At 36.8% G+C, this 27,377-nt stretch overlaps 1 long non-coding RNA gene across 1 annotated transcript in view; it reads left to right on the top strand.

Annotated features, from left to right (window-relative positions):
- The first annotated feature begins 1,876 nt into the window (after positions 1-1,876).
- The window catches only part of LOC110598106 (uncharacterized), an 82,479-nt gene continuing 56,978 nt past the window's right edge, over positions 1,877-27,377 (top strand). The window contains exon 1 of the long non-coding RNA XR_002483914.3: positions 1,877-2,067. This is a non-coding gene — a long non-coding RNA (uncharacterized LOC110598106). The remainder of the gene's footprint in view (positions 2,068-27,377) is intronic.

Here is a 27,377-nt window from a genome sequence, read left to right as displayed (position 1 = left end):
GTACATAACAAATTACTCCCAAACCTAGTGTCATTAAACAAGTATTTATCATGCTCAGAAATTCCTGGGTTGGGAATTTGGAAGAAACATAGTGGGATGGCTTTTCTCATTCTAGGATGCTGTGAGCCTCCTTTGGAAGACTGGGAAGCTGGGAGCTGGATTCATCTGAAGACTCAATCACTCACATGTCTAGCAATTGATGCTACCTCATCCTCCTTATTTGAGTCTTTTAATGTATTCTCTCTGCATGGCCTAGTTTGGACTTCTTCACTCCTTGGTGATTGACATCCAAAGGCAAGAGTTCCAAGCAAAGAAAAGCCAAGCAGAATCTCCAGCCTTTTGATAACCTAACCTTAGAAATGACATGACATGACATCTTTTGTACAAAACTTCATTGGCTAGAGAAGTCTGGAAACCATCCATGTTCTAGAGGAAATAGAATCCATGTATTTATGGGAAATGGGAATGTTCTGGAAGAATGGAGAATGTGCATTATTGTGGTCATTTTGTAAAAATATGATTTGCAAAAGATTTTCACCAACTGGCCTTAACCTGCTTTCTTGGTTGGATGCTGCACTAATTCTACATGAAATAATTCCCCCCTATATATATTCAACAACTGCGATGTTGAATAGAACAGTAAAGACAGGTTTCAAATCATTCTCAGGACTGTTTTTGTGTCCAGTACGCTAAGGGAAGATACTTTTAGTGATATAATATCATAACTTTTAATAGCTGAAGAAACATAACTAATAGGTTAAATGAATTTCCTTTTCTGCTTACATACTCAGCAAATACAAAAAAAAATATTCTTCACCTTTCTTATTCTACACCTCCGCTCCTAAAATTTGTTGCATCTGAAGGGTCTTTTATTATAAACGTATTGATTTTTCAGGTCTCATTCAAATGCCATCTGCCCCATGAGGTCCTCTTATAAGGGAATGATCCTACCCCTTGGCTAAAGTCCATAGTGCTTTTGGGCTTCTCTCACTGTGCGTCCCACATAGCTATTATAGAGTATTTTTCATGTCCTCTGTCAAACCAAAAGGTCCTGAGAAGTGAGTATCAGAGCCTCTCTCTATTCATACTTTCCATAGACAGTGCCCTGAATGTTCTCTTCCTCAATAGAGTGTTAATTGATGAACAACAATTCACTCAAACCCAGACATTAAAATTTTGCTGCAGCCATACCTATGATTTTGAATGTCATTTTTGTTCTTCTCATAAACAAGAAAGGAAGACAGAAGAGAATAAAAGCATAAACCATAGTTGAAGAAATGATAGTTAAAAGCAATTACAATGATCCAGTTTTTGTGTTAGGAAGGAAGATGAAATTATTTTAAAAAGAACAATAAAAAATAAAAATAATATTGGAAAGACACATCTTATTCTATAAAAATTCAAGAGACTATATGTTTACAATAAATTTCATTGTACTGTTTTTGGAAGTATTAAGGATTGAACCCAAGGGACCTCTACCACTAAATACATCCCCAGCCCTTATTATTATCATTAAAATTTTGGGACAAGGTCTTTTTTAGTTGCCTTGAACTTGCTAGACTCTTGCTTCAATATCCCAAGTATTGAAATTACTGTGCCTAGGAGTCATTATCAAAGACAGAAGAGTGGAAACAAGTGGATAGAATGCTGAACCCCGTTTAGAATGTATTTATTCAGTCATTTCATTAATTAATTAATTAATTCATTCATTCATTCCATAATGCACATTTATTTAGCAACTTTTAAAATACCAGGCACTGTGGTTAGGGATTGAATCTTAAAAAGATGATCACACTCAATCCCCTCCCACATGGATCTCACAGTCTAGATTGGGATGACAGAAAGTTAATAGTCCTAATAGTATCATGTGATTAGTGCTGTCCTCAGAGCTGGATGCCAGCTGCCACTGTAATCTCATACATGTTACATCTCTCAACTGCGTAGATGAGTTCCAATTCTCTGTGTGCCTGTGAGGCAGCTCAGAGTGGACATCAACCAGCAAGGGCTTCCTAAGGCTGAATTCCTAAGGCAGAATTCCCAACTCCCATCCAGTTTGTTTGGCTTCAGGTAAGTAAGAAAGTGAAGATTCTCTATACAGGTAACTGCATTTCTGAGCCTCCTTCACTGACTTCTGAAATGCAAAAGGTTTTATGAGATGCTCTTCTGATTTCTGATATTTCCCCCTTTGCTAACTTAAAGGTCTTTTCCACTCCTCATGTGTCAATCCACATAAATGAAGAGTAATTAACTTTCAATTATATCTACTCTGACCTTGAATGATTTGAACATCAAAGTTAGAAGTTAATATAATAAATGGCATTGGAATTTAAGAGTAAGCAAAATAGTGGTTTTTCTTGAAAAATTGACATAGTGCCTCCTAAAGCATTGCATTTTTAGTTCATGGGAATAACGTGCTAGAAATTAGGGGGATCAGAAGTAGTATTCATCACCTTTACAACAGGAATAGGTGCCCCATCTTGAAAGAGTTCTGTTTTGTTGATACCTTTTTTATTGTGAAACAATAAGAGACAATCTTTTCTCTTGTCCTTGCTTAAGAATTTACTTTGCTTGTTGCCATGGTGACAAATCCATAGTCTCAGCTGATCACTGTTTTGAACCCTGAATCTTTTGACCCTCTGAAACCAGCAATATAGGAAAGGTAGAAAAGCAAGCACTAAAATACCTTCAAGTAGACCAATTTATGGAAATGCATGCTCTGCTGCTTTGCTCTAAACTCTATCCAGTACAAAATCTCTAGCATTTTAAAGAGAAAAATACAAATGGGCTCTGAGCCTTGAATTCTCAAACTATTGTGAGATTAGTTTTATGAAAAATTCTGATAGAACCTGTCTCCAGGTCTCCATACATAACAATTTTGACCTTACAAAAGCATCATGATTAACTTTTCAGATACTTGGTATTCTAGTTTAAAAGCATGTAGAAATGTGTACAAAACAAGACTTACCCTACAGTGATCTTATAATTCATTTGCATATTATAAAATCAAGTTCTAAGTAGAAAATATTAGAGAAAATAAAAATGAATACTACCTGTAAACAATGGTTTTAGTTTTTAGTGCATAAAAATTAAAGAAGAAGTATCTTTTGAGGATAGTATCCAAATTACTGTCCAAATGAATGGACCAGACTTTGCTATATTTAATTTACTTATGCATTTATTTATTACTTCATTAATATTTATTGAGTTCAACTATGTGCCAGTCAATGTTCTCAGGACTGAAGTTCCAAAAATTTATGAACTATGTCAATTGTCTTTGGTCTTCTGAATGTCCCATTTTATAAGGTGATGGAAAACTAACAGTAAACAAGCAAACACATGCACACACACACACACACACACACACACACACACACACACACACACCAGACAGTGTTTGATAGACATAGGTACCAGGAAAGAAATGGTGACATGATTGAAGTGACAGTGGGCATATTCTAGAACAAAGACACAAACAACAGAAGTATGTGCCTGGTAAACAGAGTGAGTGAGGGGAGAAGAGGAAAAGGAAGACAGGAAGGTTCAAGCAGAGCTTTGGAGGGTGTTTTATAGTCTCAAATTTATAAGTTCAATGAGAAGTCATGGGAGGACTGTAAACCTGAGTACAGTAAACATGATTGGGTTTTTATTTTTTAAGGTAGCCGCTGGATATTTTACTCTTTACAACTATAATTTGATTATCTGTTTAGAAGTCATCAAACATTTAATTTTGCATGACTTGGATATTAAAATTAACAGATCATATATGCATAATCCAGTGATTGCTGGAGCCAACTTTATGTCTGGACCTAACAATAGTATGAATCCTCAGTGTTGACCTTTAACTGTCCCAAGCTTTGATTTTTGTGATGCTATTGATGACAGTGATGGTTACTTAAGCATACCACCACCAGCAGCTCCCACCATTTATTAAGAATTTACATGCTTCAGCTATCATGATGGATACTTTGTATTCTGTATTACATTTAAGCCTTAAAAGAGCAGATCAGACACAATGCGCATTGTCTTGGAGTACCTTTCTGGACTTCAAGCAGAGTAGACAATGAATTACGAGTCAATCCAAGATTATCTATTCTATAAAATGCAAACTCTTTGCCATCATACTTTTCTGTCTTGAAATGTAATCTGGCAATTATTAAAAATATCTTGTAAAATATCTAAAACCAAAATACTGTTTTAAATTCGGAGGTTAATTTTTTTTCTTTTTTAGATATTGATGGATCTTAATTTTATTTGTTTATTTATATGCAATGCTGAGAATCAAACTCAGTGCCTCACACATCCTAGGAAAGTGCTCTACCACTGAGCCACAACCCTAGCCCCCAGAGGTTAAATTTTATCCAATAAGTAGATATTTGGTTTTGAGTAGAAGACATATCTACAGATCCATTAGTATCCTTTTTTTTTTCTTTATCAAACACGTAAGAGTGGAATAAATTACAACAATGGCATTGGCATTTAATTTGTGTCAAGATAACACGAGTTATATTGATATTTTAAAATATATTATATTCTAAGTAATGTGACCAGGAACAGAACAAAAACATTATTAAATCAATAGTATTTCAATCGATAAGAAAAAGAATACAAAAGCTAAACCCATTGTCATGTTTTTGTCTCGATATATAGTGTAGCCATCCCTTGTAAATCAGGGAGTAAATGATTTGCATATCAACAATTATCTAAATTATAACAAAAGAACATTATTTGATTATTAAAGGTACTTTTCCTTAATATCTAATTCATGGGATATCTTTCTTCCAGAGAGACTTGGATCTCTTAGCAAAACAGTACAATTTTAGCTTAAAAAATAGTATTAGCTGTTGTTTCTTTCCCAGCCTTGAGCATTCTGCTGGGCTTCTAGCCAGAATATCATAAAGTCCTTTTTTTTCCATTTTTTGTAGTTTTTTTCCTTAAAACTTTGTAAATATCTTTAATCATCTAAGGCTCACTACCATTCAGTTCCCTTTTAAAAAGTGAACTTAGTAATCACACATTGTTTCCATATTTCTTTTTCCTGTGTGGCTCCCTGTCTTCTGATACATGCATTATCACACCTTGAATTGCCCATCCACACATGTTGCTTTGAAGGGCAAAGTAAGTAAAAAGGGGAGGAAAAAATATAAAATGACTCTTATGTCCTCTGGGATTCTCATTAGATTATGTCTAAAGTCTGCATTTTTTATGGCTCTATTATACCTCTAATAGCTGTATGATTAGTTTAATGTTTGGGGAAATATAACAATGAGCTATTACCACCCCTGTTTTGCCATGAAGCAAGATTAGTGGTCAAATTACAGAAATTCATGACAGACTTTTAAAGTATTTATTTTGGACTGAATAAAAAGGAAGTCAGACTATTCTGGAGCTTTCACTTCTACCCCAGTACACACATATTGTGGGAAGACAGGCTGCTAATCACACTTGAATGACTTGTTATTCAATAACTTCCAAGCTTCACTCAAGTATCATTTACCTGTTTTTAATGTGTGAATCACCAAAAGCAATTACATAATTCCTCTTTGCAAAACATTTATTTTTAGCAGGGGCCAAGGGATGGCCTCTACCACCCCTGCCCTAACCTTGGGCAATGAAGAGGGAGCAAGATACATGTGCTGGTGAGCAAGGCAGAAAAGTTAGCACAGGACTCTGCCTTGGAGCTCAGTAGAAGGCGTGGTGCAGTGAGAGCAGCATCAGGCAGAAAACAAAGGATCCTATATGAAAACCAGAAATCATAGAGCCTTAGACCTGCCACAGCATCAGATGGAGATCTTTGTCCCAGTGGATCAGACTTTGTTTTGACCTGTATCACTGCTGTCATCAGAAGGGCTGGGGGCACACGCCCCACACTGTACAGGCCTTTGTGTCTGTAAGGTTTAGTGCAACCCAAATTAGCATAAGCCTTAGTGGCCAAAGGGACTGCCTTCACTGTCCCAACTTTGGGCATCATCATTGCATGGAGCAAGACCATTCACTGGGCGTAGGACAGGGTAGTAAGCATAGAAACTGGTTTTATAATTTACTGCCAGATAGTAAAACCTAACATTGAGAAGATTCTAATGGCCCCCATACCCAGGTGAGGTCCTGCAGATGGAGTCTCTGAAATATCCCTAATGCCCAGGTAAAAACACATGGCCCTAGTCTATCAGAATCTCTTCTGACCAGCATCATCTGTTGCTGTACCAAGTGGTGTTGGTTCATGAGTCAATCTCAGCAATTGGCAGGCCATAGAAGCATGGGGCTGTGTCCTACCTCTTTACTGCACAGGTCTGGGTGGACTGTGAGCTCAGGGTACAGCACAGCATTTCAGCAATGGTGACCACAGGACTTTCCACTCAATTCCTCTCCCAACCCAGGTAACACCATATGGATAAAGTAACTGCTTGGGAGAAGAAAAGGGAGATGGGCACCAAGTAATGCCAAAGGAACGTGGGGTCATTGCATTTATCATGTTTCTACCCAGAGGTGGGTAGAATCCTTTAGTGTCTGACCAGTAAAGGACTGGTGGTCTATGAAGGAGGAGTTTAGACCTAACCTATCCCCTGGGAAGTTCTTAGAGGGGCAGGATATTCTTTATGAATACTTTCCAAGTTCTTGCTGAACAACATACCAACTGCATACTTTAGACTAAATGGGGCTTGGTTTGCCTTCTCATGCTGAAACAGGAACAACATACCCATAGCAGAATTGCAACAAATCTAGAGTTAGGGCACTGTCTAGAGCTGAAATAGTTGAAATGACGACAGTTACAGAGAAAATAAGCAGACTGCTTAAAATTTTTGGAAAGATGAGGAAAAAAAACCTCACAAACCAAATTATAAATAATGGAATAAATACCCAATCCTTCAATGTCAAAATGATATCACACACAAACAAGCATTAAGAACTGAAAGGGAACCATGGCCTTATCTAATAATCAAAGTTGCCAGAAACTGACTAAATAGTAAATAATGTGGGGAAACTCTGGAGAATTTAAAGCAGCTGTTTTAAAGAAAGTCAAGAAGCTTCAAGAAAATAGATAAACAATTCAATGACATTAACAGAGACACTTCACAGAGATATATAATCAATTCTAAAAAATCAAACAGAAATCCATGAGATGAAAAATACACTAAGCAAAATTAAAAATACAATAGAGGGAATCAATAGCAGGATAGATCAAACCAGGAAAAATTTAGTGAGTTCAAGTACTGTTTATTTGAAAATACAGGGAGAGGAGAAAAAATAAAATAAAATAAAAAGAGATGAAAGGAACTTTTGGTATAGCATTAAAAGTCCAAATGTTCAGATTATCAGGTTGAAAAAGAACTTGAGAATGACAAAGTCTTGTTCAAAGAGATAACAAAAACTTCCCAATCCTAATTAGGGACACAAATATGGAGTACAAAAAGGCCAAAGATTACCAGTCAAACTTAATTCAACCAAGTCTACCTCAGGATATACTATAATTAAGCTCTCAAAGTTCAAAGATAAAAGAAAGATTCTTACATAAGCAACAGAAAAGAAACAACCTAAATGTTCATGATTCATCTCATGATTCATCTGACAGCCGACTTCTCAGACAAAATCATTGAGACCAAGAGAGAGTACATGAGATTTTCACAGCCATGAAAGAAAAACCTGTCAACCAAGATTACTGTATCCAGCAAAGCTATCCATAAGAAATTTAAAAAGAAATTTAAAAAAAGAAGCCATTCGTAAACAAAAGTTGAATGAATGCACTGCCACGAGACCTTCCTACATGAAATGCTAAAGCATATTTAAAACAGCTTCTTAAAACTGGTTGGAAAGATGGGGATATTAATAAGTAAGAAGAAAATGGTAGAAGGTCTAAACAAAACCATTAAAACAATAACTACATGAATATGTTAAAAATTAGCAACATAGAAAGATGTAAAATGAAGCTTTGAAAATTTGAAATGTCGGGAGGAATAGAGTGCAAGTGTGGAGGTATTTTAATTAGTGTATATTTTTATCTTTTTGTTTTTTAATCTTCAGAATCATATGAAGTTGATATCATTTCAAAGTAGCTTGTTATAATCAAAAGGTGTTTTGTTTTATAAGTTTCAAGGTTATCATAGGTATTAGCATAATTATAGCCATCTTCCTTTTCCCCATCCCCACTTTATGGATATTGTTCTTATTCCTCCCAGACAGAAACTAGCCTGAGATAAAACTTACTGGCCTGAGATATGCTGGTCTCTCCCTGTTCTCTCATTGAGAGATAGGAGCAAGTTACCAGCCCCTGGGATGGGGACATACTGGTTTCTCTGTTCTCTTCTTGAGAAGATAAAGGGACATGCCAATTTTCCTGTTCCTCTTCTGAGAGACAGGAAAACTCCCTATCTCTGTTCAGAAGAAACAAACTTGCCTTCCACAAGATCAGGAGATGCTTACGATGTCAGGCAAGACTAAACCCGCCCCTAGCGTGACCATGATTCTAACCTATAAAAGGTAACGTTCAAGGGGGAATTGCTGCTGCTCTTCCTTTTTGCTGCTGCTCTCCCTCTCTCTGCACAGAGCTGCTTTGTCAGGCTCCTGACAATCAACCCACTTCTTATCCCAGGTGTGTGTTTGATCAGTCCTGTGCCACTTTTCTTTCAATAGACAAAAATTTATACTATAGGAAAAAAATAAGTAAGGAATCCAAACACACTTCTAGAGCAAGTCACTTAAGCCCCAAAGAAGACTGTAAGTGAGGAAGAAAGAAAGGAACTATAATAAAATTAGAAAACAAGCTTCAAAATGGCCAAATTACTAACTTATCTATGGATAATTACCTTAAATGTAAACGGACTAAATTTTTCAATTAAAAGACATAGAGTGACTAAATAGATAAAACAAACAAACAAAAAAATACCCCACTACATATTGCTTACAAGAAACTCACATAATCTCTAAGGCCAAGTATAGACTGGAAGTGAAAGAATGGAGTAAGATATTCCATAAAAATGGAATCAAATGAAAGCAGTAATAGCCATACTTACATTAGTTAAAATAGACTTTAAATCTAAAACATTAAAAAGGGACAAGAAAGGTAATTATATAGAGTGGTTAATTAACTGAAAGGAAATAACAATTCTAAATATATACATACCCCAAACCAGAGCACCCAAATACACAAAACAGATATTAATAGACCCCAAAGGAGAAATAGATTATAATACAATAATAGTAGGGGACTGTGGCACCACACTTTATGCAAAAGACAGAAAATAAACATAGAAACAGCAGAATTAAATTAAACCTTAGACCAGACATACTTAATAGATGTCTCTATAACATTCCATTAAAAAACTGCAGAATATGTGTTCATCCCAACTGCATGTGGAACATTTTCCAGGGTATTTCATTTGATAGGTCACAAAATAAGCTTCAACAATTTTTTTTAAAAAATTGAATTTCTGATTATCTTTTTTGATCACAATGGAATAATATTAGAAATAAATAACAAGAAAACTTAAGAAACTATACAAATACATGGAAATAAGATAATTTATTCTCAAATAAAGGAAGAATCAAGAAGGAAATTAAAAATTTCTTGAAGTAAATAAAAATGAAAATACCACATAACAAAACTTATGGGATAGAGCAAAAGTAGCACTGAGGAGTTTATTGCAATCAATGTCTATTTCAACAAAGCAGAGTTCTCAATTGATGAGACAGAGATAATCTGTTATGTTTGTAGGTATATTATAGAATTGTTGACTGGTAGAGGTCAGGAGTCCTGCTTATCATCTCAATCCTGCCCCCTCAATTTACAGATAAAAACTGAGTTTTCCATCTCTGCAAAGTCTTGGAGACAGAATTGGAAGCCAAGTCTAGAGTCTAGGACATGTTCTTCTTTTATAATTCTAAAAGCATTGTAATATTTATAAGTTGGTCTTATGAAGCACTGAAGTAGACATGATACAGGATAGCAGAGAAGGCAGATTTAGTATTCTGGTAGTGTATTCGCAGTGATAGGCTGCATAAAATCAGAGAGGGAAATGTTAGGGCTTAGAGTGAACCTTAGGCTTTGAAGAAATCAAGATATCAGTATTAAAATGCTCATGTTCCACCCATCATGCTTTAGTTATTTCAAACAGTGGAATTTAAGGACAGTGAAAGTGTAAATTGACAAATTTTCTCTTAATGTAGCTGCTAGAGAGATGACTAGGGGATATTAAGGATCTGTTTTGAGACTTGCCATCCATACCCTCATTTTAAAATTTGATCAGCCAATATTATCTGCTGAAATGATGTGATGAAACTCAAAGGTTTGGGCCCACTTGAGTCTGGATAGAATCTCTGGTGTAAGCTGTGATAGAAACAGACGTATTTTACCTGAATTTCTCTCTTACCTCCAGAAACAAGTCTCACTAAAAAGACAGAAAATTCATAAAATATACTGAATAACAGTGACTGTGGCTAAAACGATCACCTGCCACTGAAGAGCTTATAATTAAATTAGCAGAAGTGACTGAATTTGTGGAGCTAAGATTTAAGCAATTTCTATGTGATCAGTCTGCCAAACTCAGCTCTCAGCTTGGGCATCTTGCCTACTGGTCTTCGACCTGGAATGAAAGCATAAAAATTACCTCGTCATTCAATTTTTAAAATGCGATTGACCTATCCGTTTAAGTAGGATGACTCTTGCTTTAGAATTAACCATGGATATCCCTTCTAAATGAGTTTTGACTGGGATAGTACTTTTAACTCATTTATTTTCCATAGCACATTTAATTTAAATTTTTTTTTTTTTTTTTTTTTTGGTGGTGGTGGTGGCGGGAAGCATTCAGAATACATGCTTGACCAAATTTTCAAAAGGCTACACATTGCCACAGGCATGTGACACTCAAGTGTCTAAGGGTAAAAGACAAATTGTAGACACATTCTTCATTTACCTTTAACAGCTCAGACTGTAAGTGCTCCGGCTCTCTGGTGTGAATGGTCCCTGGATCCTCCTCCTTGAGAGACAGGGTCATCTGTAGCGGCCACCATCAGGCTAAACATCCCCAACAGCTTACATACTTGTGGAAGACCATAGTGGCTACTGCATTGATCAATGGGGTCAGCATTGCTAACCTACTGTTTATCACAATTCATTGCTACTTGATTCACCAGTGTTCAATGTGGCTGACAATACACAATCCAGGAATCAAAAAGGTAAGCCCAGGCCTTGGGTTTGATCCCTAGCACCCCCCCACACACACACACAAAAGCAAGTCCATGAACATTCTACTATCTCCACTGATCCATCCGGAAACTTTTACAGAAGCCATTGATGAATATAAGATTGCTAGCATCTCATACTTTATGAAAGATCAGCAATCATTTCCAATTTTTTATTTCTCTTTGTGAGGAGCTTAGAATAGCCATAATTACCATGTCTCCCTCTTTTTTTTTGTTGAGTGTTTTGACTTTAGAGACTGAATCCAAATGTAAAGTGGTGGGGGGACTAGATTTATTAGTCTGGGATAAAAGGTCACATAATGTACTTTTGCTAGAAATCCTTCAGAGTCTCAGGTAATGCATTCATGCAATGCCAGGAAATGTCTCCTGGAATACACTTATAAGTTACTTAAATACACAAGTAATAGAGGGATGTGATCAACTTTACTATTCTTTTCCAGCTCTAACAATCCAGATGATACAGATGGCTAGTTAGTGGGTCTTCCAGAGTTGGGCAATGACCAAGGGTTATAGATGTGCTATTAGCTGTTTCCCTGACGCTCACACCTCAACACAGACAAGGTGAGGTTATTTCCTTTGTCAGTTAGCTTTCTGTTACTGTGGAAAAATATCCAGGATAATCAATTTATAAAGAGAAGTGGTTCATTTTGGCTCACAGTTTCAGAGATTCCAGTCCATAATTAATTGACTCCATTGCTTCTGGGTCTGTGGTGGGCAGCACATCATGGTGGGAGTAGGTTGCAGAGCAAAGCCTTTGCCTCCTGGCTGAGAAGTGAAAAAGAAGGGGCTAGGTCCCCACAGTCCTCTTCAAGGGCATGCTCCAGTGACCTAAAATCTCCCAGTAAGCCCTACCTGTTAAAATTATCACTACTTCCCAAAGTGACAAGTTGGATAACAAGGCACAAGGAGCTTTGAAGGATATTCCAGATCCAAACTACAGAATTTTTCATTCTGTGGACTCCAAAGGCGCAGGTCCATCTTGTAAAGCAAAATGCATTCAGTCTATCACCAAGAGTCCCCCAAATCTTAACCAATTCAGCATTGCTCAAAGGTTCAATGTCTCCCCTGAGACTCAAGGCAAACTCTTAACTGTGAGACCCTGTAAAAAATAAACAAACAAACAAAAAAAACAAGTTATGTATTTCCTAGATACAATGGCAAAATAGGCACAGAGTAAACATTCCCATTCCAAAAGGGAGAATCAGAAAAATAGAAAGGAAGGATTGGACCAAAGCAAAGAATGAAAAGAAACAGGACAAACATTGAATCCTACAGCTCCCATATCTGGTATTTGGGACACAGTGTGAAGAGAGTGGGCTGCGAGGACTTGTGTATCAGGACGGGTCCTTATAGCTTGCTGGTTGCAGCCCATATGATGGCTCTTGGTCAGATGTTGCACGCTGCCTGTAGCTTCTCTCTGCAGGTGTTCCATGTCCCCGGTGTCTCTAACTTTCTGGGGTGTCCATTGGAGCTTTGACTTCATTCTCGTACTCTTGGCTTTGCTTTGTCAAGGGTTGTTTGCAGGGATTCTGACCCTCCCCTATATTTTTATAGATCATTTTTGTCTAGGACTTTAAGGAAATAAATAGATTTATTACATAGTGGAAGGGAAGCTCTATAAAGTAAAGAATGGGAGCAAAGAGAGATCTGAGTCTATACTAATCACCACAGTGACCCAGGACAAAGCACTTTACCTCCTGATACTTGAATGTCTCCACCTGCTAAATGTATAGGCTGGACAACAGCAGCCATCATTCATGTCTTTAAGATATATATAACCTATGTTTGTGCTTTTATTTTTTAACCAGCTTATTTCAATTATTTCTTATTTTAATTCTTTCTTGGAGGCATTAATGATGGTTTTAATGGAATTTGTTAAAAGTTGCTTTGAGAAAAATATGAAAGAAGAGCAGCATGGTAGTAGTGGATGTTTTGATGTGCTACCCAGATTCTCCTCCTGGAATAAAGGACCAGTTAGTTGCTGGGTGTGTGCCACAGCTTCCAGACCTAGGCTCAGCACTCTGCAGAATCCTGTGCTGAGGAGAGCCACCTTGCTCCAGGTTGTGCCCCCTTGACATGAGGATGTAAAGACTCAGCCTCATCATCCAATTTTTAAAAGCTGTTAAGGATCATCTTTGATATAAAGCTCCCATGTGGTTAATACCTTCATTGTTATAAATCATAACCCATCATAACCCAACATTTTCCCCCATTTTTCCCTTTCCTTCCTAAGACGTGGATGCTCAGACACTTCCTAACAACTGTCTCCATGCTGATCTCCATTTTAGATCTCCTTGGCTGATTGTCTAACCTGCAAGAAATTATCATAATACCTCTCCTTGTTTATTGGGTCATGTGTTACTTCTCTAAGGTTCTAGGACAATGTTCTTTCTGATTTCCAGTTATGAAATTCCTCTGATCATCCTAGGGGAGGATTTTTCCGATGTTGCATTTTATGGTCTGTTCCTCTCGTGCCCAAATAAAATAGCTTGTCTACACTTTGCAGATTCATTAAATGCAGTGTCTATTCAAGGAAATTGAGCTTGTTATTTATGGTTTCCTTGGAGAAATGTGTTTTTAAAAGTTCAATGTCTGCAAATAATTTTGAGTTCACCAAAAGGAGTTGGACAGGTTATTTAAACGGACATTGAATGTTGTAGGGAGATGGTGTTATTTCAATTACACTTTAGACATGCTATGAAGTCTCTTGACTCATGGAAGCAACATGATTTTTAAAGTATACTATATTTTATCTTCTTAAGGAAAGCACATCATTAAATGCACAACATTGCCATTTTACTATTTTTACTCTAAAAAGAATTGAGATCAAGAGATAAAAGAACATATAGTGATAGATGCTGCTGAATAAATTTAGCTTGCAATAAACAACATTAAATGAACAGTGTGCAAACAAGACCCATGGAAGGATGGACTCTAAATAGAAGGAATATTTTCTCACGGAAAATCTCTGAAGAATTCTTCAGACTAGATTGATTTCCCTATGCTATCTCAACATGAGAAAAGGTAAAAATGGAACATTAATGCATTCATAATGAAAACATTGGGCAAACGTTTTTGCAAGTAACATTTATTTAACATTTTAGTTTTTGTATAATGAAAGAATATTAACTGATATTGGTTATCTAAACCAAGAATGGAATCATTTGTGAACAAGTGTGAGCCCTAACATTGAGGCTATTTCCTCCCAAACTCACCCCCACTTCTGGACATCTGATTTGACCTTTTAGTATCAAATCTTCTAATCTCAGTGGTCAAGGGAATAGGACAACTGTAATTAGTTAGAATTTGAATGAGTTATAGAGCAATACATTATTAGTTTATTAGGCTAAACACAAACAAAACCAACATCTTGAACTATGTATGTTACTTTGCTGTAATGAAATTTGACGTAGAAAGGCATGTTGTCCTAATTATATTCCTAAGCTTCTGGAGCATATAAAAATGTGCTGTGTATCCAATGGGGGAAAGAAACTATCTAAACATAACCAGGAAAACATCATGGAATCTAACATGTGCTGCCCATCTGTAACTGGAAGTTTCAGATACTTTAATCTCAATTAATCTCCATAGTAATCTCCTTAGAACTCATGGGAAGCTTGAATTATTGAGCACAATTTGCAAAGAAATTATTAACTTAGCCCACATCATAGTTAAGAAAAAGGAAAAGTCAGAATTCAAAGTAAGGTCAGCTGGGCTGCAAAGCACCTGCAGCTTCTTCCTTCTATGCCAGCAGGAAAAAGTACCTGTGGCCATCTGGGGTTCTTCATGCCCTGAGCCCACCTTCTTCTTTCTTCTCTACTCTCTCCCTCCCTGTCTTTGTTTTTGTATATCTGATTTGTTGGTTTATTTAATAAGGGTTGAGATATTCGCTATGACTAACAAGGATTTTTTTCCTACCTTCAGCAAAGTAAGAAAGACGTAAGTTAACTGCTGTCCATCGTGGGGATAATAGAGCTATGAGAGATTTCATTTCAACTCACCTGAGCTCCTCTCTCAAATAGCAAGTCATCAAGTTACAGGGGACTATTTAAGTTACAATGATTAAAGGATGAATTCATTACCCAGGCTTGGTGTGCTTGTACAAATAAGCCTACCATAATAAAATCATTTACCACTGGATGAAGTGTGTGATGAAAAAATTGTGCAGTTTGAACGTATCTTTAATAATCCAAAACAACAACAACAAAAAAATAAGGGAGATGCATTTAAGTCACACGATGTTGACTAGAGAGACTGGGTCCATCACAGGTCACTTCTCAGGACTGTCAGGGGTGCTGTAGGCATCTGATCAATAGAATCTGGGGATGCTGTTAAACACCTTACAGCACACAGGGCAACGCAGCTCCTCCCCAGGCAAAAACTGTCCAGCTCAAAATGTCAACAGCGGTGTTACTGAGAAACCCTGTTCTAGGTTATACCCAAATATAAAAAAAAAATGGGATTGACCTTTTTCTTGTCAGGTACCATAAAATCAAAAAGTCATCAGGTATTTATTTTCCTGCCTCTATATCTTCATTTATAATTTTGATTTTTTTCATAGTAGGTTTTTGTATTCATATTTGTTTTAAAAATATTTCATAAAAATGTTGTTCATCTTGATCATTGAATTTTTGGAGCCACCTTAAATTCTGTGCCCAGAATATAAGCCTCACCCAGCCTCCCTCATTTTCATTATAGTGCTGAGGAGGAGGATTCAAATTGGAGATCAGCCTCAGGAACCTAAGCAAGACCCTCCCAGCAACGGAGGGAGACACTGTCACAAAGTAAAACATAAAAAGGACTGGGGATGTGGCTCAGTGGTAAAATGCCCCTGGGTTCAATCCCCGATTCCCGCCTCTCACCAAGATATGAACATAATTCAATATGGCGGTGAAGAAAGAGGCTCTGATGTTTAAGTGGGTGCAAAGTATGGTTGCACCACTCTAATTCTGTGTTCTTGGAAGTTTACTTCCTTTTACCATGTTTCATGTGACCGGTTAAAGAGGTCATTTTATCCATTAACAAAGAACCTGGCATAGACTTATGCCACCACTGTCCCCATTAACTCAGCACAGTACACTTGCATTTTCTGGTGTCATTAAGATGGGTGAGGGGAAATGAAGTTTGTTCCTTGGTTTGTCAAGATTTTTAAGGAATAGCACTGTTCAGCCTGTACTTCTTTGTCCATGTGTAACTGAAAGGCTGCACCCACACACTTTCTTTTTGGTGATCTCGCCTCCATGTTACTGTAGGATAGAATCTTCTTGTTACCTAGAACCAAGAATGCTTCCCTTCTACTACAATCACAAAAGTTTGAATTGCATCTGGGCTCATTGCCATGTGGAGTTTTTCTTTTTTTTTTTTTAAAGGGGGCAAATCAACAAACAAAAGTGATATTTCCCAGATTTCCATGTAGCAACCACAGTAAAAACACTGGAATTTGTGAAATTCTAGGAAAGCTACTTATGGATTTGAATTCTTTAGTAGGCAGATTTTTTTTTTTTTTTTTTTTGCTGTATCTTCTGTTCTTCATCTGGTCTGCAATGCCAAAGTGATGGCGAACTTCATCAGTCACTTTGAAACGTGAGAACATCTTGGAAGTAAAGCAGACTCTGTATATTGGAATAATGATACAGACTGATTGGAATCAGAGTTCCCGATGACAACATGGAGTTGCCATATCAGCCCTAACTGCTTACTTCTACCGTCCTTTGAATGAGAGAAAAATAGTGATCTATTTCCTCTCAGCCACAATATTTGTGTCTGCTACAGACAAACGTAATCTTAACTGAGGAAAATGCCTTTTATGTGTCACTTTGGAAGCTCTGAGAGCTAACCCATTATTCCCCAACCACACCCTCTCTATCTAGGACTTGTATGTATACCAGACTTGCTTAATTTAGAAACAGCTTTTTTACAACTTCATTTACATTTATATATGTTTTTTCTTTTGCTTACTTCCCACTTTTATTTAAAGCTGTTGACTTAGCTTTCAACTTTAACATTCTGTACCTCCCATTTTGCTAGTCACAGGTGCAGATAAACTGCCCACACTTTTGTTGACTCATACACAATAAAAAGTATTTGTTTAAAAATGAAACATTTTGTTTTCACATGTAACTTCTCTTTCTCTATAAACTGAAAAGTTGGATCCCCTTGTTTTGGCAAGATGCTTTATAACCATTATTCTGACCTTATATGACTGAGGCTATTTTGGGATGCAAGAAAACACACATGTTTAAATTGTGAAAACTTGTTCTCAGCCATAATTGCCAGAGTAAATCACAGACAACTTTCACCAAGAGAGAGCAAAGTTGTTCTTATAACTACTAATAATAAAGGAATAAATGGAAAGTGGACAAAATGAAGAAAAGCCTTCTGCTTGGGAGCTTCCTGCTCATTAAATGTGAATAAACAGTGTGTAATCCCTCGTGGGGAGAGAAGAGGAAAAAACAGAGAAGCTAGACAGATACCCACATAGGTAATAACTACATTATTGTTTCTCTTTTTCTTTTCAGGCTTCGTCCTGCTGCTAGACCCAAATCATGTTCTCTTCTTTTAAACTGCCTGGTTCTGGATCACATGGCTTTGTCCCTTCATGTCTCTTGGGATGTAAAAAAGAAAATCTCATGTGCTGAAACATAACAATAACGATAAAACTATTCTTCCTTTAGATAAACCCTTCGGCACCATAAGGATTCAACTTGAATGGCACACCATATGAATAATAATTGATACTAAATGAATAACCAAAACAGCTGAGGTGCTGGGGGTGGGTAGGGGACCGAAGAGGATAGAACTTGGGGACCGTAAAGGGGTGTGCTCTAAGCTGGGAGATGGAGGTTCCTGGAGATGTTTCTTGGTAGACTTTTGTGGTAATAGGCAAGTCTGGCCTTTTATTCTGTGTTCTAAAATAATGAGTGATTTTATTCTCCAAGGCTGTCATCCAGTACTTTCCACAAGCGAGTAATTGAATATCTGAAAGCCTGGTAGTGGAAGAGCCAAGCTCAATATCCTCTCTTGGCTTCTATTCTATGGCTTCTTTTCTGCTGAATAAGGCCCACTGAGAATGACTAGATTGTAGTTTATTATGTTGTCCTGATTATGAATCAGTGCAATTTACAAATGTTTTGCATCTGAAACCTGGAGTTGTTTTAGGCTCATCTGCTGACATATGTGAATTTGCTAGAAAGGGCCAGGATCAAATGACATCCACCATCTGTGAGGGTATTATGTCTAGAGCTAAGAACTGGGAAAATGAGAGGGGTTTGCAAAGTGAATCTAACCTACTCGAGTCTAAAAGCAAATGCATGCACTTATTCTTGTAAAATGTTGTCAAAATCATTCAATTTCAAATTACATATATTCTTGGATTCAAAAGATTATTACAATGCATATGCTAATGTTGGCTGTTTTATTTTGTTTTGTGGTGATGGGGCTTGAACCCACAGCCTCATACATAGCAGGCAGGAGCTCCACCACTGAGCTATAACCAACCCCAATGCCAACTTTTAAATATTAAGAACAAAGTTAGGATTTCAGGGTAAGTTTTTGAATTAGACGTATTATTAGACTTTGTGAAATAAACAAGCAACCCTCCAAGTTACCTCTCTTATTTATATACAGAATGTTCAGTTCAAGTCTAATGCCTCCTTCAAAATCTCTCTTCAAATATGCCTTTCTATTATTCCCCTCCTTGTTAATATAAGTTATAGTTCATATCTTTCCCAAAGGCAAATCTATTTTAGAATTAAAGAATTTGTTACATTTATTTTAATAAGATGTTGGAAAGGCAGTAGAGGGTGGGAGGCAGAGAAGAGTAGGATTCTTTGTGGACATATCCAGGCACTGTTATAGAATTTGGGTGTAAAATAATGAAGAGTTAAGAAGACAAGGTCCTTACTGAAATGTCATTTACATTACAATGGGAAAAAAGTTATCAAATATATTTATTTGCTGGTTGCTAGTAAATGCTACAAAGATATACAAGCCAAGGAAAGCAGATAGTAAATTATTTGATTTTCATGTGAGGTGATCAGGAAAGGACTTTCTGATGAGGTCATGTTTAACTAGGACATGAAGCAGGGAATGGTTAATACAAATAAATTGGGAAGGGCAGAGCATCCAGTGCAAAGGTCCTAAGGAAGGAGTATGCTAGGAGCTTTACAAGAACAGTAAAGGTACCAGAGAGGCTATTATGGTATGTGCAAGGGCAAAATGCAAGAGAGGATATTACACTGGTAGTTGGTGGCACTGGGCTTTGTGGAAAAAAAGGAAGAAATTGTTTTCTCTCTCTCTCTCTATGTCTCTCTCTCTCTCTCTCTCTCTCTCTCTCTCTCTCTCTCTCTCTGTCTGTGTGTGTGTGTGTTAATAAGACATATGAGATAAAATATAATCTTAACTATTTTCAAGTGCACAGCTCAAAAGTGTCTAGTATATTCATATTGGTGTGGAATAGGACTCAAGGATTTTTTCATCTTGCAAAATTTGAACTCTATATCCATGAAACAAGTCCCCAGATCCCTTCTTGCTTAGCCTTGAGAACCACCATTCCACTATCTGTTTCATGCATTTGACTAGTTTTACATCCACAGAAGTGAAATCACACTGTATATGTCTCTTTGTGACTGGTTTCATTCACTTACAACACATTTGTGTAGTAGCTTATGGATAGGATTTCCTTCTTCTTTAGGAAGAATAGTATCTTATTGTATGTTTATGCCACATTTTGTTTAACCTATGCATTTGTCAAAGAACATGAAGTCTTGGAATTTTTCTTAACTCTTATTGTTTGTTTCACATCATATATCCACCTTAATTTTTTTAAATATTGGGGAGTGCCAGGGATTGAAACCAGGGGCACTTAACCACTGAACCACATCTGCAGTCCTTTTCTTATTTTTTATTTTGAGACAGGGTCTTGCTGAGTTGCTCAGGTGTCACTAAATTGCTGAGGCTGGCATTAAACCGGTGATCCTCCTGCCTCAGCCTCCTGAGCTGCTGGGATTACAGGCATGCACCACTGCTCCTGGCTCTGCCTTTATTTTTGCAGCATTTTATTTGAAGATATATGTCTATTTGAAACTTTCTTTGTTCAATTCAAAACCTAACTCTCTTCTCTCTCTTCTAAAACAATTTCTAGCCCTTCTAATTGCACTTCCATTGCTGCTGTTGTTATGGCTTCTCCATTATATTCAGTCTCATGATTTGCATAATTGGCAGTTAAAATAAATTATTACTGGAGAACAATTTCTTTCTCACCATTTTCATCCAACTAGCATCTAGCACAGATTAGGTCATAGAATATAAATGAACAATGAGAATCTCTGTCCTCTGAAAACTGCTTTTTAAGGCAAAAGAAATAACACTAGATGTATTATGTTAGTCAGTTGTCTGTTGCTATAACAAAATACATGAGATAATTGATTTACAAAAGAGAAAAGATTTATTTTTACTCACAATTTTAGAGGTTCCAGTCCAAGATTAGGTAGATTTGTTGCTTTTAGGCCTCTGGTAGATGTGCCCGATGGCAATAGTGGGGAGTGCAGGATGGCGCCAACTCATCACCTGGGCAGAAAGCCAAAAGAAAGAGGAAGAAACCAGAGTGCCAAAATCCCTTTCATGGCACACATGGTGAACTAGGCCCTCCCATTAGGCTCCACCTTCTAAAGGTTCTACCACCTCTCAACTGTGCTAAACTGGGGTGAAAATCTTTAACACATGGCCCCTGAAGGAAGGACATTCCAGATTTGAACTGTGGTAAGAGGAATGTCGATTATTGTGCAAATGTGCAACTAGAGAACAGATTGTGTATCATTTTATCATACATTAGTATGCAAGGCAAACCTATTAGCATTAGAGAACTGTTCTAATGTAAATGCCCTTATTGACAGTGTCATAATAAACATATATGTATTATGGTAGTTGAAAACAAACAAAAACTATAAATTTTAGAGCAGAGGATTTATGCATGAAAGGGATGATAATGAGACATATAATTATTTTTGATGAGTAGAGTTGGGAGGAAGGGCATTGTAGGTAAAAGAAGATCCTAGGTCAAAACATAAAGGCTATATATTAAAGACATATATTCAGACTCCATTTCTAATAGAATATGTTAACTTCAATCACCCATATTTTAAGTATTCTGCGGGAAAGGAGAGGACGATAAACCAGAAAAGAAAATAGGGCTCATGCTGTGTGATACACCAAGCTTGTGTTCTGTATCTGATCCGTTAAACAGGCAGTGGGGAGACTTGGGCAGATTTTGGACAATGATCTGGCATCTCTGGAAGATCTAGGAGAGAAAATGCCACAGTCTTCAAAACCAGGCTGATATTTGACATTTCAATCATCATCATCATCATAGGCAACAATTTGTAAAACATGGAAAACAGCGAGGACAGACAGTAAAGATGAGGAAAGCACCCTGGGTGATGGGGTGATTATGAAGAATTGGGGACAGCAAAGGAAGCTAGAAGAGGCCAGCGGCTGGCGAGCATGGCGTAGACACCTATTGGGATTGGAAGAACAAGTTGAAGAGGAAATGCCATGGATTTGATTTGGAACTTGTAACACATGGGGCTACCTCATTCATGGATGACAGGCAAAAACTATGGGAAATAATTAAGGTGATTGGACAGGGATCTGACTGTCCCTACTGCTCAGGGAAAGGTGGGAGTTTGGGGGCGGTTACAATAGCAGTGGCTGCAGAAAACACAGTTGCCTACCACTACTCACATTTTTGTAAAAATTTATTTATTTATTTATTTTAATTAGGTATATAGGACAGCAGAATGCACTTTGATTCATTGTTCACAATTGCAGCACAACCTTTCATTTCTCTGTACCTAGCTAGGGTAATGATGTCCATCTCATTCCACCATCTTTCCTGCCCCCATACCCTCTCCCTCCCCTTTGCCCATTTATAAAGAAAAGACAGACACTAAAGAACTTACCCAAAGATACGTAGCTGGTCAGTGTCAGAACCAATGTTAGGAGCCTGGTTCGTCTGACCTCAGAGGCCACTTAGCGGCCACCTGCTTTTTCTTTAGCACTATTTCTTTCTATTTTCTTTTCTTTTTTTTTTTATAAATGCAGGTTTTGAAATTATATTATTTATGATTCTGAGATGCAACCTGGGATGTATGTAGCTCTAAACACCCAGAACTAATAAAATTACATTGATCCGCAGCACATCAAAATCACTATCCAAGGCAATTCCAGCTACTTTTGCCAATTTGGCAGTAATTAGGTCTAGGGAGGCTCAGGAGCCCTGTGTTCCTTCTGTATTTGGAAGATTATGCTTTCCCCGGCATGTTTCCAATTACGTTTGAAGATTGTTTTCATTACCATCTCAGGAGGGAGACTGTATAACCTTGTTTCCCCCCCATTATTCTAACCAGAGCAAATCTGGATTTATAAAGAAAGACGGACTCACCGCTGCCCAAATACTTCATTTCAGACTATTCTACCTTTGTTTCGAAGCATGAAAATGATGGTTGCTAAGAGATCCAGAGAGGTGAAAGGCAAAGTGGGGCAAAAGAGATATAGAAATAATACTTAACCTGGTTATTTCGAATAGTATGTCATTGCTTTTTGCTCTCTTCTTCTTCATCCCCCTCTTTAATGAACTGGTGATATTTTTTAAATCTCTGAGTGAATATAAATATCACCATTGTATCACTGACCTGTTTCTGTCCTCTGGATGTTTCTAACTGAATGATGACATTCAAAATATATTAAATTTTAAGTGTTTCCAATATCAGTGAGAAGAAATTCTCTTGCTTTCTTTTTTGATACCTAAACTGTCAGTTGAAAGACATAATCTGGTGTTGCTATTGTAACCCCCATCCCACCCCACCCCCAGATGTCTGATGGAGGCAAATGCTAAAATTGATTAAAACTCTAGGGAATTGATCCATTTTGTGCGTAATAGTTTCTGAGTTACACTGCAAGTATGTGCAACATCTGGTAACTATGATTTAGTAGTCATATAATAAACATTTATTACTATGTGTGTTTGGGAAAAAGTTGTACAGTCTTCTTTGGAATGCACGTTAAGGTCTCATATACAAGTTTAATGGGAACATCTAAAGGCTCCTTGTCTGTTGTTTAATATCATGGTATCTATCATTCAGTTTGAAATTTTTAGATATTTATAAACAAGTGATAGGTCTAAATTTGCTTTTAGCAGATCCAAAGCTTTGGGGGAAATCAAACCATTTTCTTCAGACTAAGAGAGGAGTTATTTCACTTTCTTTTGTCAGAAGCAGATTACAAGGAATGTTTTTGTTCCCATTAAGACTAAAAATTTAGTTTTACAACTAGTAGTTTTAAAAACTAGTATTTAGCATTTGCAGCCCCCAAATTCCCAGCCCAGCTTCTTGTAGCACATAACACAATCACCATAGTGGCGAAAGGGTCTACCATTTTGTTTTTGAATGGAATTTCACATGCTGCAAATTTAGGAAGAGAACATTGTCCATTGCTAATCAGCTACATTAATTATTCTTTATTGACTGAGAGTAAAATAGATAGTAAGTTATTTATTTTAAAGATATCATACACATTGGCAGAACTTAAGATGAGAATTAAATTCCCAAAGCACCCAAACTCCACAAAAATATATATAATATTCATGAACAAGCATTAGAATGTTGAAGTCTCTAAAGCCTAGGAAATAATGGCATTGCTCATTTTGGTCCTTCAGGGAACACACAGAGTAGAAGAGACGGATGCTGCTGACTACCGAGGGGAAAAAAAAAAAAAAAAGAACTTAACAAACTGTTCTCTAGATCCATCAATTTTGTTGCATCAGTTGGATTCTTTTTGTGATTGAATAATATTCATATATATATATATATATATATATATATATATATATGTCTATATATTCTTGTCTATTCATCCATTTTGGGGTAACTAAGTTGATCCTATATTTTATTTGTGGGAATCGTGCTGCCACAAATATGGTGTGCAAGGATCTCCTTGTCATGCCAATTCCTTAGGATATATACTCAAAAGTAGTATAGCTGGATGATATGGTAGATCTATTTGTAGTTCCTTGAGCAATCTCCGAAGTTTTCTCCATAGTGACTGTACTATCTACCTACAGTGTATGTGAGTTTCATTTTCCATACATACTTGCCAGCATTTGTTACCATTTGTCTTGAAATATCACACCATACTCCACTAATATGCATAATTATTACATGTTAATAAAAAAGGTAAGGCTATGAAAATCTTAACTGCCCTGATTTGATCATTATATACTATGTACATGTGTCAAATTATCACACCATTCTCCATAAGTTTGTATAATTAAAATAATAATCAATAAAAGTAACTGGGCAAAATAGTAACAACTTTCATTGGGAATATCCTGGAAGATAATAAAAATACTTTCTTTTCAATCCCACTATGCTCAGGAACCTATGTATGTGTAGAATTTTCTCATAATTATCCCCAACATCTCAGTTAACATTTTCCAGTATCACAAATTTCAGGTAAATGTCTCACGTTTAAGAAGTGCTTGCCTTGGAATGAGACAGTTCTGGGTTGGAATCCTGACACTATCACATACTGTATTCTAACTTAGCAAAATATTTTCAGTTTTCAGTCTCATAAGAAAGAGCATGATAATTTGGGATCACTCTCTGTAAAGATGATTAAATGAGACATGTCACAAGCAAAACTGAAATGTGTGTGGTTGTCACATACACACCATTTTCATCTCATACTTTCATTCCTCCCACCTCTTTTGCCTAAAGCACATGTTTGCAAGTGAATGGGAAGAAACTCGTGGAGACTGAAAGACTGAGTTTTCAGAAACCACAAACATAATCCTGCTTCCAGATTTCTGTAGGCAGGATGGCATGGAATCCAGAACAGGGTAGGAGACACAGTACATGCTGAGGGCTGGAGCCACCCTCACTTGGATTTACTTTCCTTCTCTCACTTGTTAGCTCTGTGACCCTGGGAAAGTTCCTTTATTTCTCTCAGTGCTCATTTCACCATTTGAAAAATGGGGATACTAAAATGACTTAAGAGAATGCTTACTTAAAAGGCATTTAGTATAATCTGATGCCTAATTCTCATTTAATTCTTGTTAGCTATTTTTCTCTTTTCTTCTCTGGATTTTTCTTCAATATAAAGGGATTGGATTTGGAAAGTATATCTGTGGAGGCAAATAAATGCACGGATTTTAACAGTAAGGTAGGATTATGAATTTAAACCTTCTGTTTTAAGACTCCACACATAATATAAGACTCCACACATTCACTTTATGGGGTTATAATTTCCTTGAAATGAGTGTTCATTTTCATGAGACTTCCATGTAGGACTTCAGAATTAACACCAAATTGTACTCTCTGAAAGACAGTTTTTAAGAATCAGGGAAATAAACAAATTTCTATTTTATAAAAAAATAACATGATTGTAGTTTGATCATACTCCCTCCACAACAGATTTCCTGTGTTTTGAGAACAGTGTTTCTTTAGGAAATCAGGATCTCTTTGTATTTACTTACTCTAATCTTTGTCTATGGTCTTGGTAATTGGTTAATGTCATAACAGTCAGAAAATGATGTAGAACTTATGGAAATGTCATTAATATTTAGAAAGCCCTGAGTACAGTAGAGTAAAAGTTCTTTGAAGCCCAGAACTATTTTGTTCATGTTTGAGTCCCTGATTTATAATACATGGACCAGCACACATAGGCACACATTGGTGAATGAATAAATATTTGGAGAAGGATCTCACATCTACCTCTTTGATGCATGTATCCTATTAACAGACCTAATTAAAATTTGAACTATTTTGGACTTCTGCTTGATTGGAAGGGTCCACCTAGGCTCATCAATCACATTCTCTTCACAAAATTAGTCACAGAGCATATGTTTAGCAATTTATCATCTTTACAAATAAAATAAAATAAAACTCTGCAAGGGACTAATTGTGGTAGAGAAAATTTCATTAAAATAGCACAGAAAATCCAATTCTCCCACCCTTATTTTCAACACTGCAAAAGAATGAATGCATGCCCCCCAAAATGATGGTATTGATATGATCTGACTACAATGATGTATTATTTATGACGGCATGATTTGGGAATACTTCAGCTTATAGATCCACATTAATTGTTCAATATGTTATGCATCCATGAAGAATAAGACTAAATTTCCCAGTGCTGAGTTCCCAACTGTAATAATAAAAGAAAAAAAATATGACGAGAGCGAAAGGTAAGAGATTTGTTCAAATGTATTCACAGCAACAATAATTCTGCCACATCAAATATTTGAATACATAATGGTTTCCATGGAGCCGTGAGCTCTGTACATATCCAAAAAAATCTATGTGTGGGCATTAATGTTAAAAGTTGAATGACAATATTTTTAATATTTCACTTGGGAACTTCTGAAAATGCAGTATTTTGGTTTCTTTTCCCTAACATGCTGAGATGAGTATCTCCATATGCAACTCAAGTGTACCTGTGAGTACCTCCAGCAGAACATGGCTTAGTCTACCAGGAGGCATCTGTAGAAGAGGCTGCCTGGTGGCAGAGCGGAGCAGAGGGCCCCCAGGCCCAGGGCAGCAGCAGAGTCACAGGTGACAAGTACACAGATTCCACGTTTGAATCATAATTTAGATAATTCTGCAACTTCACCTAACTCTTGATTTCCATCCACAACGTGAAGATGTAGGTTTCCTCAGATGATTCTTGTGGGACTAATTGACTTGATTGCCCAAAAGAACTCAGGCAGACTGGGGCACATCTTGAAAGCATAAAACAAATCTCATGTTCTGTTATCCTGCCTCATGATTTCTGTTTGAGCAAGACTCAGTAACATTAATGCTCTGGCAATATGTCCTCATCTCTAAAGAGTTGTATCAATCATACCTGTTGGTACAGTTGTGAGGAGAAGAGGGTAGAGTGAAAAGCTTGGTGAAGACCATGGCTAATATCGAGTAACTACTCACAATTATGTATTGAATACCTAGAAATCAAGCGCTGTCATTAATTTTCATATGTTCCATCCACCTATGTTACCCATGATGACTATCTGAGACTTTTTCTAGCAGTATATTTCAATCAGAGAGCAAATGATACTCTAATATTCACTGAATGTGTATTAACTTAAATTATCCTACAGACATTTATTAATTAAAACACTGAATTCTCAC

Source organism: Ictidomys tridecemlineatus, chromosome 6 (genome assembly GCF_052094955.1).
Source record: "Ictidomys tridecemlineatus isolate mIctTri1 chromosome 6, mIctTri1.hap1, whole genome shotgun sequence".
Taxonomy (NCBI): Eukaryota; Metazoa; Chordata; class Mammalia; order Rodentia; family Sciuridae; genus Ictidomys; species Ictidomys tridecemlineatus.
Note: the sequence above shows the minus strand (reverse complement) of the source record. Positions and strands in the feature narration are given on the sequence as shown.